General features: G+C 47.5%; 1 non-coding gene across 1 annotated transcript; it reads left to right on the forward strand.

Annotated features, from left to right (window-relative positions):
- The first annotated feature begins 5,096 nt into the window (after positions 1-5,096).
- Positions 5,097-5,302, forward strand: LOC136379240 (small nucleolar RNA SNORA73 family). Its single transcript, XR_010746724.1, has one exon. It is a non-coding gene; the product is annotated as a small nucleolar RNA SNORA73 family (small nucleolar RNA).
- The last annotated feature ends 3,940 nt before the right edge of the window (positions 5,303-9,242 follow it).

A 9,242-nucleotide genomic window follows, 5' to 3' on the forward strand; every position in this document is an offset into this window, starting at 1 on the left:
AGCTCTTGGCTGACTTCCTGTACCCTCTCTCTTCTTACCGCCTACCCTCATTTACACTACACCTTAAATGGCCGAGGATCCTCTGCTGCCTGGCCAGTGTCTTCAGTCTGTGCCCTGCTGCAGCCACCTGCTCCTCAGGAAAATGACCAGTACTCTGCAAGCCCTGTGCTGGAAAGGCAGGCAACTTCACAGCACTGACATCACAGGCTGCTCCTATCCGCCCCCACCTTCCAAATCTCCCCTGCAAAATATATCCCAGTGTTGATTCACACCATGTCCTCTCCCTTCCGGTCACTTTTGTCAAGTTCTCCCAAAAACTTCCCCACCACACTCTGTGCTTAGGGTAGCCCCAGGGCAGGTCCACAGCTTCAGCTACTTAGCATCAAACCCAGGTGTGGGCCACCAGGCTCTCTTCTGTCTTGTCTTAAGAAGGGGGAGAGAGATCAACCCAATCTCCCTCCACATGGAAGGGAGAGAAAACACCCACCACCTTCACTCAGCAGACCACCTACCGTTAAAAATCTTAGCAAGGGCCTCCTCCTGCATTATACTCTTCCGCTTCTATAAACTGCTGAGAGGGTGCGGGGCACAGCAGTGGGAAATGGGTAGTGAGGATCGAGGGACATCCTGGCCACCTCTAGGTAAGCCTTGTCTAGGTCTTGCAGCTCCTTGGCAAACTCTTAAAATTTACACCTGTGGGAGTAATTGGGTCATGTTGTTTTCAGCACTAAGGCTTCTGTGGAAAATCTGAAACAATAGGAAAAGTTTTGTATGTGATTCTGCTGCATAGCGGAATGCCCCCAATCCTTCAAAGCTGCTCCAGGAAGCCTTTTTGGTCTGCAACAGTGGCCCTCACCAAGAACTCCTCACCCAATGCACTTAATGTCAGAACAACACGTTCTGATGAGTAAATATATTCTGTCTCATGTTGATCTCTTCTCTCCCCACTTCGATCCCAATAGCACAGCAGATTGTTTAAAGATATAGACTATGCTTTCTACTTATTTTGTATCCCCTATGGCTTTTACCACTTTGCTGCCAACATAAAGGTGCTCAACATATATTTGAAGTGAGTTGAATTGAATTTTCAATAAGATACATGCTGGATGGAGAAAGACTCGATATGGTTGGGGGTGTGGTGTGCAGAGCAGAGAAGTTGCACACAGAGTATCTTTCTGATATTTAGGTGTTATAAAATTGAAGAGGGATTTTGTAAAGGAAACATCCTGCTGTTCCTTGGAGTTGGATAATGTTTATGCATCTATGGGAATAAGAACCTGGCTCAGGATCCAATGCATAGAATCCACATGAATAGGCAGCCCTGGGGCAATGATACTTTGCAAGGAGAGTGATGGAAGAAGCAAGGACTTGAGGTCCTTTCCCACCTTGGCTCAAATAAATGTCCTACTCAGTCTAGACAAGAGTGGTGGGGACTCGGATATGGCAGAAAATCCCTGTGGGACCAGGTACTGTGGGTTAGATAGACATGACCCCCTTTTCTGTTTCTCTCCTCTCTTTTCCTCTTCTTCTCTTCTCTTCTCTTCTCTTCTCTTCTCTTCTCTTCTCTTCTCTTCTCCTCTTCTCTTCTCTCTCTCTCTCTCTCTCTCTCTCTTTCTCTCATGTGCACACCGCAAGAGTGCAGAAGGAGGGAGTTTCTTAACAAAATGCAAATAAACAATAGGGGCTGAGCTAATTCCTAGTTCCTCTCTTCCCTATCTTTGCACTTGTTCTCCATGGTCAGGGAATTTCTTCAGGTAAGATTGTAATAGTACTCAGCACCCTCCAAGTGAATTTTAATACATCTAACTGTAATGTGTCTGTCTTGGATAAGAAAAGAGGAACCCTACCAGAAAACAAATTCAGAATACTTCCATTAAGATTAATACCCAAACCAACATGACTGCAGCCACACGGGCTAGAGCAGAAACCCTGATTTATTGAATTCCTGTCACACCCTTTCCAATATAGTTATGGAATCCTAATGCGTGTGCTCTTACTCTCTTCTAAAGCTGGTGGAGTTAGGAGTTCTCAGCTTCACAGGCATCTAACATCCTCCCTTGTATGTGGAAGTCAGTGCCAAGGCCTTCGTCTGCATTTCATCTGTTCACCTGCTCTTCTATCTGTGCAAGGTGACAGTGGCCATGCTTTGCTGGACCTATGGGAGCAGGAGGTCCTCTTACTACTTCCAATCAGATTTCTTCTACTAACAACCCTCTCAATCTCCCAAGAGCTCAAAAGTTATTGGGAGGGGGATAATAATACAGTATAAAAAAGAAATCCGTTTACTTCCAGTTATGGGTCTCATTCATACTTGACTTGTCACTCGTAGGCAACAGCTAGAAGAAGCAGGGCCAGGGAAAACGCACTGGGAGCTTCCCGCAGCACTGTTTCAGTCCAGTTAGCTTCCTCTAGTCCTACAAAACCAGGGCTCTAAGAGTTGAATTTTAACTGTAGGCAGTGGAGATTTTGGGGGCACATAAATTGTGTCTCTGCTTGGTCCTGTGACTAATGGCATTGTATTCTCAATGTAATAATTCTTTTTATGTGACAAGGAGTTGGAGAAAGAGATGCTGAGCAAAGGAGTCCATACATTCCCCATAACTCGAATTACTACAATGGATTGCTACATTACTCACCTTTGCTCTGGGCATTAATCACAAAAACAAAAACTGCAGAGCCAGGGAGTTAGAGAGAATGTGTTGCTACAACCAGCACCCTGTGCCAAGTGCATGCAGCAGCAAAGAAGGTGTGCAAAGCTCCCCTTTCCCATCTGCTTTTAAACCATTGGTACAGTGGCTTGTTAAGGAAAAGTTACAGCAAGAGACTGAGACAGAGCTGGCCCCTCAGTCGTCTATGTGGGCTGTCTGCTTGCAAAGGCTTGCAAGATCCTCCTCTGGGTCCTAGTGCTTACTATTCAACTTGCCTGTACAGTCTCATGCTTTTGCCAAAATCTTGAGAATTTAAAATACTAAAAAACATACATACTATGCAATATTATGTATCTGGAAAAGTATTTAATATAATTATTTATCTTATGTCACAGAAAGAATTCAATTCTTAAGGTATAAACAAGTTTCCAAGAGATATATAAATATTATCTCATTTGTCTATGTATATGTTTTAAAAAAATATGTAATATTCTATTTTCCACTAGTTTATAGAAAAAAGGCTCAAGTATGAATCTTAGTAGGCTTACAGAAAATACAGACACAATATATCTAGAACAATTGAGTTTGGCACTAAGATATTCCTTTAACATGACTTTCCAAAGTGTTTCCCCACACCCAATTGAACCATACATAGCTCTGGGGCCTGGGAATTAGACTGAGGTGGGGGTAGGAAGTTGCTCATCCTTTACATGTCCACACTGGCTTCACAAGCCCTTGATTTTCCTGTTGCTTTGGCCCCTTCAATTCCAGGGACTCACCATGGGCAAAGACCTGTTCTTCAATCCTGACATGTCCTGCAGTCATTTCTCTCTGGGTCTTTCAAACCCCTACCTCTCTGCTAGGGAGCAGGGTCACTTCTTTGCTAGGGAACAAGACATGCTTTTCAGGGTTCAAGCACAAATAAAGCTCTGCTCTCTCTCCTCCAAGTCCTCCTTGGTCTGGAAGAAAATCCTTCCTTAGAAGTAGACAATTATGTAAAGAAAGTACAAAGTTAGGCCCTGGCTGGTTGGCTCAGTGGTAGAGCATCAGCCTGGCGTGTGGAAGTCCCGGGTTCAATTCCCAGCCAGGGCACACAAGAGAAGCACCCATCTATTTCTCCACCCTTCCCCCTCTCCTTTCTCTCTATCTTTCCCCCTCCTGCACCCAGGGCTCCATGGGAACAAAGTTGGCCCAGGCACTGAGGATGGCTCCATGGCCTCTGCCTCAGGCACTAGAATGGCTCCAATTGCAAGGGAGCAATGCCCCAGATGGGTCGAGCATCGCCCCCTGGTGGGCATGCCGGGTGGATCCCGGTCGGGCTCATGCGGGAGTCTGTCAGCAGCCCCCCACTTCTCACTTCAGAAAAATAAAAATAATTTTAAAAAAGTACAAAGTTAAAAAAGAAAATGTGTTCTCATCCCCCAATTAAAGGCAAACAATGGTCCTGTCCACATGCTTAACCTAAATTGTTTTCAAAAACTATTAAAATGTAATAGACTTAACCTCTAAAACTGACTTTTAATAGATGTCCAAAAAACTTGTTAGTGTTTGAAAATAAGTGCTTAAACAAAGGAAAAATCTATTTTATATCAAACAAGCTTAAGAAGCCTCATATCTTCAGAATTCTGTAAAATAAGTCAAAAAGTTGGTCTTGTTTTTGTTTTGTTTCATTTATTTAAAAATAGGTGTTCGTCCCTCTCACCAACACTTGTTTCAAAAGCACTGGTAGTAATGCTCAATCACTACCATCATTATATGGCAAACCCTGAGACTTGTCATAGCTAGGTGCTGTTTAAAACTCTTAACATAGTAGGGCATCTAATTCTTCTAAGACATTTAAGAGATAGTTATTATAATTATCATCATTTAGCAGTTTAAAATTTATAATTACTCACTGCAACTTGCCTGGCCGAGCTGGAGCTTTCAGCACTGAGAGGGTGCCAGCACCCTTTCCCCGTCTTCCTGGCTTCCTCAAGGCCCTGGTATGCATCTGCCCCGTTTCCATTCAGACCCCACAGTCCTTTGCCTGCCTCCAGTCTGAAAAGGTGGTTATTTTCTGATAGGAAGACAGTGAAAAGATTGAAAATGAGCAGGATACTGAGGGGAAAGAGAAGAGATGATTTGGAAAGAAGGTTGCTTATGCCTCCACATGGTCCCTCAGGCTGAATCCGAGGCTACATTTGTTAGAAAGTGAAGCCCAGCTGCTGGAGAACCTAATGTAACAGGACTCTTTCTGGGGCTCCCGGCACCAGCATAATAGAATATCTTTGACCCAGTGTTGGAAGCTTCTCTCTCATTACCCACACACATAGCTCGGTCCCAGAAAGACACTGCCTTTGAACATGAAGAAGCTCCCTTCGCAGGGTTATTAGTGTTCTCACATAGGCATGAGCAGCAGCAGATTAAGGTGACTCAGTGGAGAAAATCGATCAGTAAAAATCGGTACACCCAACGTGGATACCCCCGGGAGGTCACTCTCCCCAGGGCTCTGTCCAGGTGGCAAAGGGGAGCATAGGGCTCTACCTCATGATGTACAGTCCCTTTCCACAACGTTGGAGAGAAAGCTGGGCCCTGAGTCTGCGCCTGCATATTCCTACAGCTTCTCTGAGTCCTGTGGACAATGACTGAGGAGACAAACCATGCAGAAGACATCACTAAAGTTTAAATCTTATAAATTTAAGATTCTAAATATGAGCCTAATCCTTTGTTCTGTTTTTATTCATAAAAATAAAAATAAATTTAAAAAATCAGTGCAGGAAAAGACAAACATCATAGTGTCATAAAGCCTTTGAATCTGGTGTTTTGTGGATACACTGGAGAAGAATCCTCCAGATCACATGGTATAAAACATGCTCAAGTGTACAGGAGATCCTGCTTGAGCAGGAGGACAGCAGTGTTGACATGGCTCCTCCACATGGGTTGGTGAGAATGACATCTGTACAACTAACTATTGTCCATGTTTACCATCAGTCCTGAGCTCCACTATGTAAGCAGGCCATTGAAAACTGGGAGGGTGACCACGCTAAGGGAGTATCCCGGTGAGAGATAATCAAAGGCACTTGAGACTTTCAACCCTAATAAAAGAAAACCTGGTAGCTCATTTAAAGGGCTATCAGGTGAAAGATTATTCTTTTCACTAATTCATGAGAATAAATGCGATCTTAGGAAATCTTTATGGGGAGACAGTTTTAAGCTCAAGATGAGAAAAATGTTCTAATAATTTTGGTTTCTAATAAAGAAGTAAGCTGCCCATCAGTAGATACATTGAAGTCATAAAAAAAACAGCTCTGTGCTAGTGATGACCTAGATGTGCTTACACGTTGCCTAGGAGATAGACTGGATGACTTCTCCACTGTTTCACAATGCTGAGATTTAAATTCTGAATGTCAGCTCTAGCCTGCTAGCTCAGTTGGCTGTCCAACTACACCAAGTTTGTGGGTTCAATCCCAGTCAGGGCACATAAAAGAATAAACAAATGAATGCATGATCAGATGAAACAGTGGATCAGTGTTTCTCTCTCTGTCTCTCTCCCCCTTCCTCTCTCTCTAAAGTCAATAAATAAAATAAAATCTGAATGCCAGAATCATTCCTGATTCTTAAGGATTCTGACCCAAGGTTTTGTTTTCATATCTATAGAAGCCATTGATTACATTAAAAGATTCATTGATCCTTAAAAATGCCTTCACATAAGTTAAGCATAATGAAGAATAGAATGCTATCATAAAGAGAGCACTGAGACAAGCAATTAATAATCTTGATTTTGCTCCAGAGAGTTCTACATAGTTACCATGTGAACTTGAGAAAGTTTCTTGGGCTCTCTGGACAGCACATTTCATATCTGCAAAATGGGTATAGTTAGTAAAAAGAAAAGGTCCTTGAGAGTAGATCAAATGGAGTTCAAGCCCCTGGGGTATTCTATGTTTTCCCCAAAAGTCATCATTGGTCTCTGGCCAGTCAGGGCAGCAGGCAGCAGCTCCCCTTCCGAGTCCTCACGTGGTCGGGCATGGGCGGCAGCTCCCCTTCCGTGTCTTCACGTGGTCGGGGCATGGGCGGCAGCTCCCCTTCCGTGTCCTCACGTGGTCGGGGCATGGGCGGCAGCTCCCCTTCGCATCCTCACGTGGTCGGGCATGGGCGGCAGCTCCCCTTCCGTGTCCTCACGTGGTCGGGGCATGGGCGGCAGCTCCCCTTCCATGTCCTCACGTGGTCGGGGCATGGGCGGCAGCTCCCCTTCTGTGTCCTCACGTGGTCGGGGCATGGGCGGCAGCTCCCCTTCCGAGTCCTCACGTGGTCGGGGCATGGGCGGCAGCTCCCCTCCGCGTCCTCACGTGGTCGGGGCATGGCCGGCAGCTCCCCTCCGCGTCCTCACGTGGTCGGGGCATGGGCGGCAGCTCCCCTTCCGTGTCCTCACGTGGTCGGGGCATGGGCGGCAGCTCCCCTTCGCATCCTCACGTGGTCGGGCATGGGCGGCAGCTCCCCTTCCGTGTCCTCACGTGGTCGGGGCATGGGCGGCAGCTCCCCTTCCATGTCCTCACGTGGTCGGGGCATGGGCGGCAGCTCCCCTTCCGAGTCCTCACGTGGTCGGGGCAAGGGCGGCAGCTCCCCTTCCATGTCCTCACGTGGTCGGGGCATGGGCGGCAGCTCCCCTCCGTGTCCTCACGTGGTCGGGGCATGGGCGGCAGCTCCCTTCCGTGTCCTCACGTGGTCGGGGCATGGGCGGCAGCTCCCCTCCGTGTCCTCACGTGGTCGGGGCATGGGCGGCAGCTGCCCTCCGTGTCCTCACGTGGTCGGGGCATGGCCGGCAGCTCCCCTTCGCATCCTCACGTGGTCGGGGCATGGCCGGCAGCTGCCCTCCACGTCCTCACGTGGTCGGGGCATGGCCGGCAGCTGCCCTTCGCATCCTCACGTGGTCGGGCATGGGCGGCAGCTCCCCTTCCGTGTCCTCACGTGGTCGGGGCATGGGCGGCAGCTCCCCTTCCGTGTCCTCACGTGGTCGGGGCATGGGCGGCAGCTCCCCTTCCGAGTCCTCACGTGGTCGGGGCAAGGGCGGCAGCTCCCCTTCCATGTCCTCACGTGGTCGGGGCATGGGCGGCAGCTCCCCTTCCGAGTCCTCACGTGGTCGGGGCATGGGCGGCAGCTCCCCTCCGTGTCCTCACGTGGTCGGGGCATGGGCGGCAGCTCCCCTCCGTGTCCTCACGTGGTCGGGGCATGGCCGGCAGCTGCCCTCCGCGTCCTCACGTGGTCGGGGCATGGGCAGCAGCTCCCCTCCGTGTCCTCACGTGGTCGGGGCATGGGCAGCTCCCCTCCGTGTCCTCACGTGGTCAGGCAGTGGGTGGCAACTCCTCTTCCATGACCCCACGTGTTCCTTTCCACAGTCATTTCCACACTTCAGTTGCATCATTGCTTTCTGAATCTTGCAGGCTGTTGCTGCCACTTTTTCTCTATATCAGAGGAAAATAAGCTGGAAAAATCCTGCAGAGAAAGACATTGGAGATGTTAATGTTCATCCCTGCAGAAAAGTTAAGATTTTTTTTTAAACAATCGTCCTTGAGGAAAGACAGTGCTGAACCCAGTGATTAGAATCACAATCTCCATGGCACCCAAATACAGGGCTCTACATTTGGGAAGAGAAATCTTCATGGCATGGCTTGAATCATCCAGGTAGAAGGCTCAAAAATAAAATAATATGGAGCCCAGAGATTTTTTTTTCTTCACCAAAGGGACCGCACTTCAAACTGAAGAGTGGTTGAAGGGAGCAGCACCAGGATCGTCTCCTAATAAATGCAGCTGCAGGAGCCAGATTAAGAAATGCAACTTTCTGGCTTGTTTGACCAAAGCTGTTATCATCTAAGATATCACTTATGTGAACTATACTCTCTCTTAAAACAATCAATAATAGACACCTGTCACCATTCAGATCCTGTCTTCAGCTGAGATCTGCTGCTGATGAAATGTGGAGGAGAAGGAAAGCCTCCTGAGCTCATTTCATCACTCATGCAACTGCAGAGGCCTGGGTGAGGGGGAAGGAAAGGCAGCCACGGGGAAGGTCACCCATGGGGCAGGTGCGGGTTCACTCACTTCACTTCCATCTACTGCCACTCCTAGTGTGTGTGTAGAGGGGGCTATCAGAGTAATAACCCATCAAAGTTATGCCATAAGAAGAATCATTAGCAAAAAAAAAACAACAAAAAACAAAACAATTGTGCGGCAATGCTTCAGACGTTTTAGAGGTCAAGACTGGTCAGAGAAGAACTGAGTCCCCAGCCTCAACTCCTGAGGCAGTGGGCAAGTTTTCCAGATCTGATGCCCTGGAGCAATTTTGTGTAATAGAACCAGAGAAGACAGAGTGTATAGAGGGAAGGAGGGAGGAAGTCCAGGAGGGATGAGACAATGAAGGCACACCTATGCCCCCTTTTCTAAATGTTTGTGACTACCTCCTAGTAAGATACTGTCACCTATTCACTGTAGACACCTGCCTTTACAGGCAATGAGTGTTAATGCAAGGTCACACTCACTGTGGAGGAAAAAGAATTCATGGGGCCAGAAGACTGAGCTGGGTTAAAAACTCAAGTGCACCACTTCCTGCCTGTATAACCT

This window comes from Saccopteryx leptura, chromosome 7 (genome assembly GCF_036850995.1).
Source record: "Saccopteryx leptura isolate mSacLep1 chromosome 7, mSacLep1_pri_phased_curated, whole genome shotgun sequence".
Taxonomy (NCBI): Eukaryota; Metazoa; Chordata; class Mammalia; order Chiroptera; family Emballonuridae; genus Saccopteryx; species Saccopteryx leptura.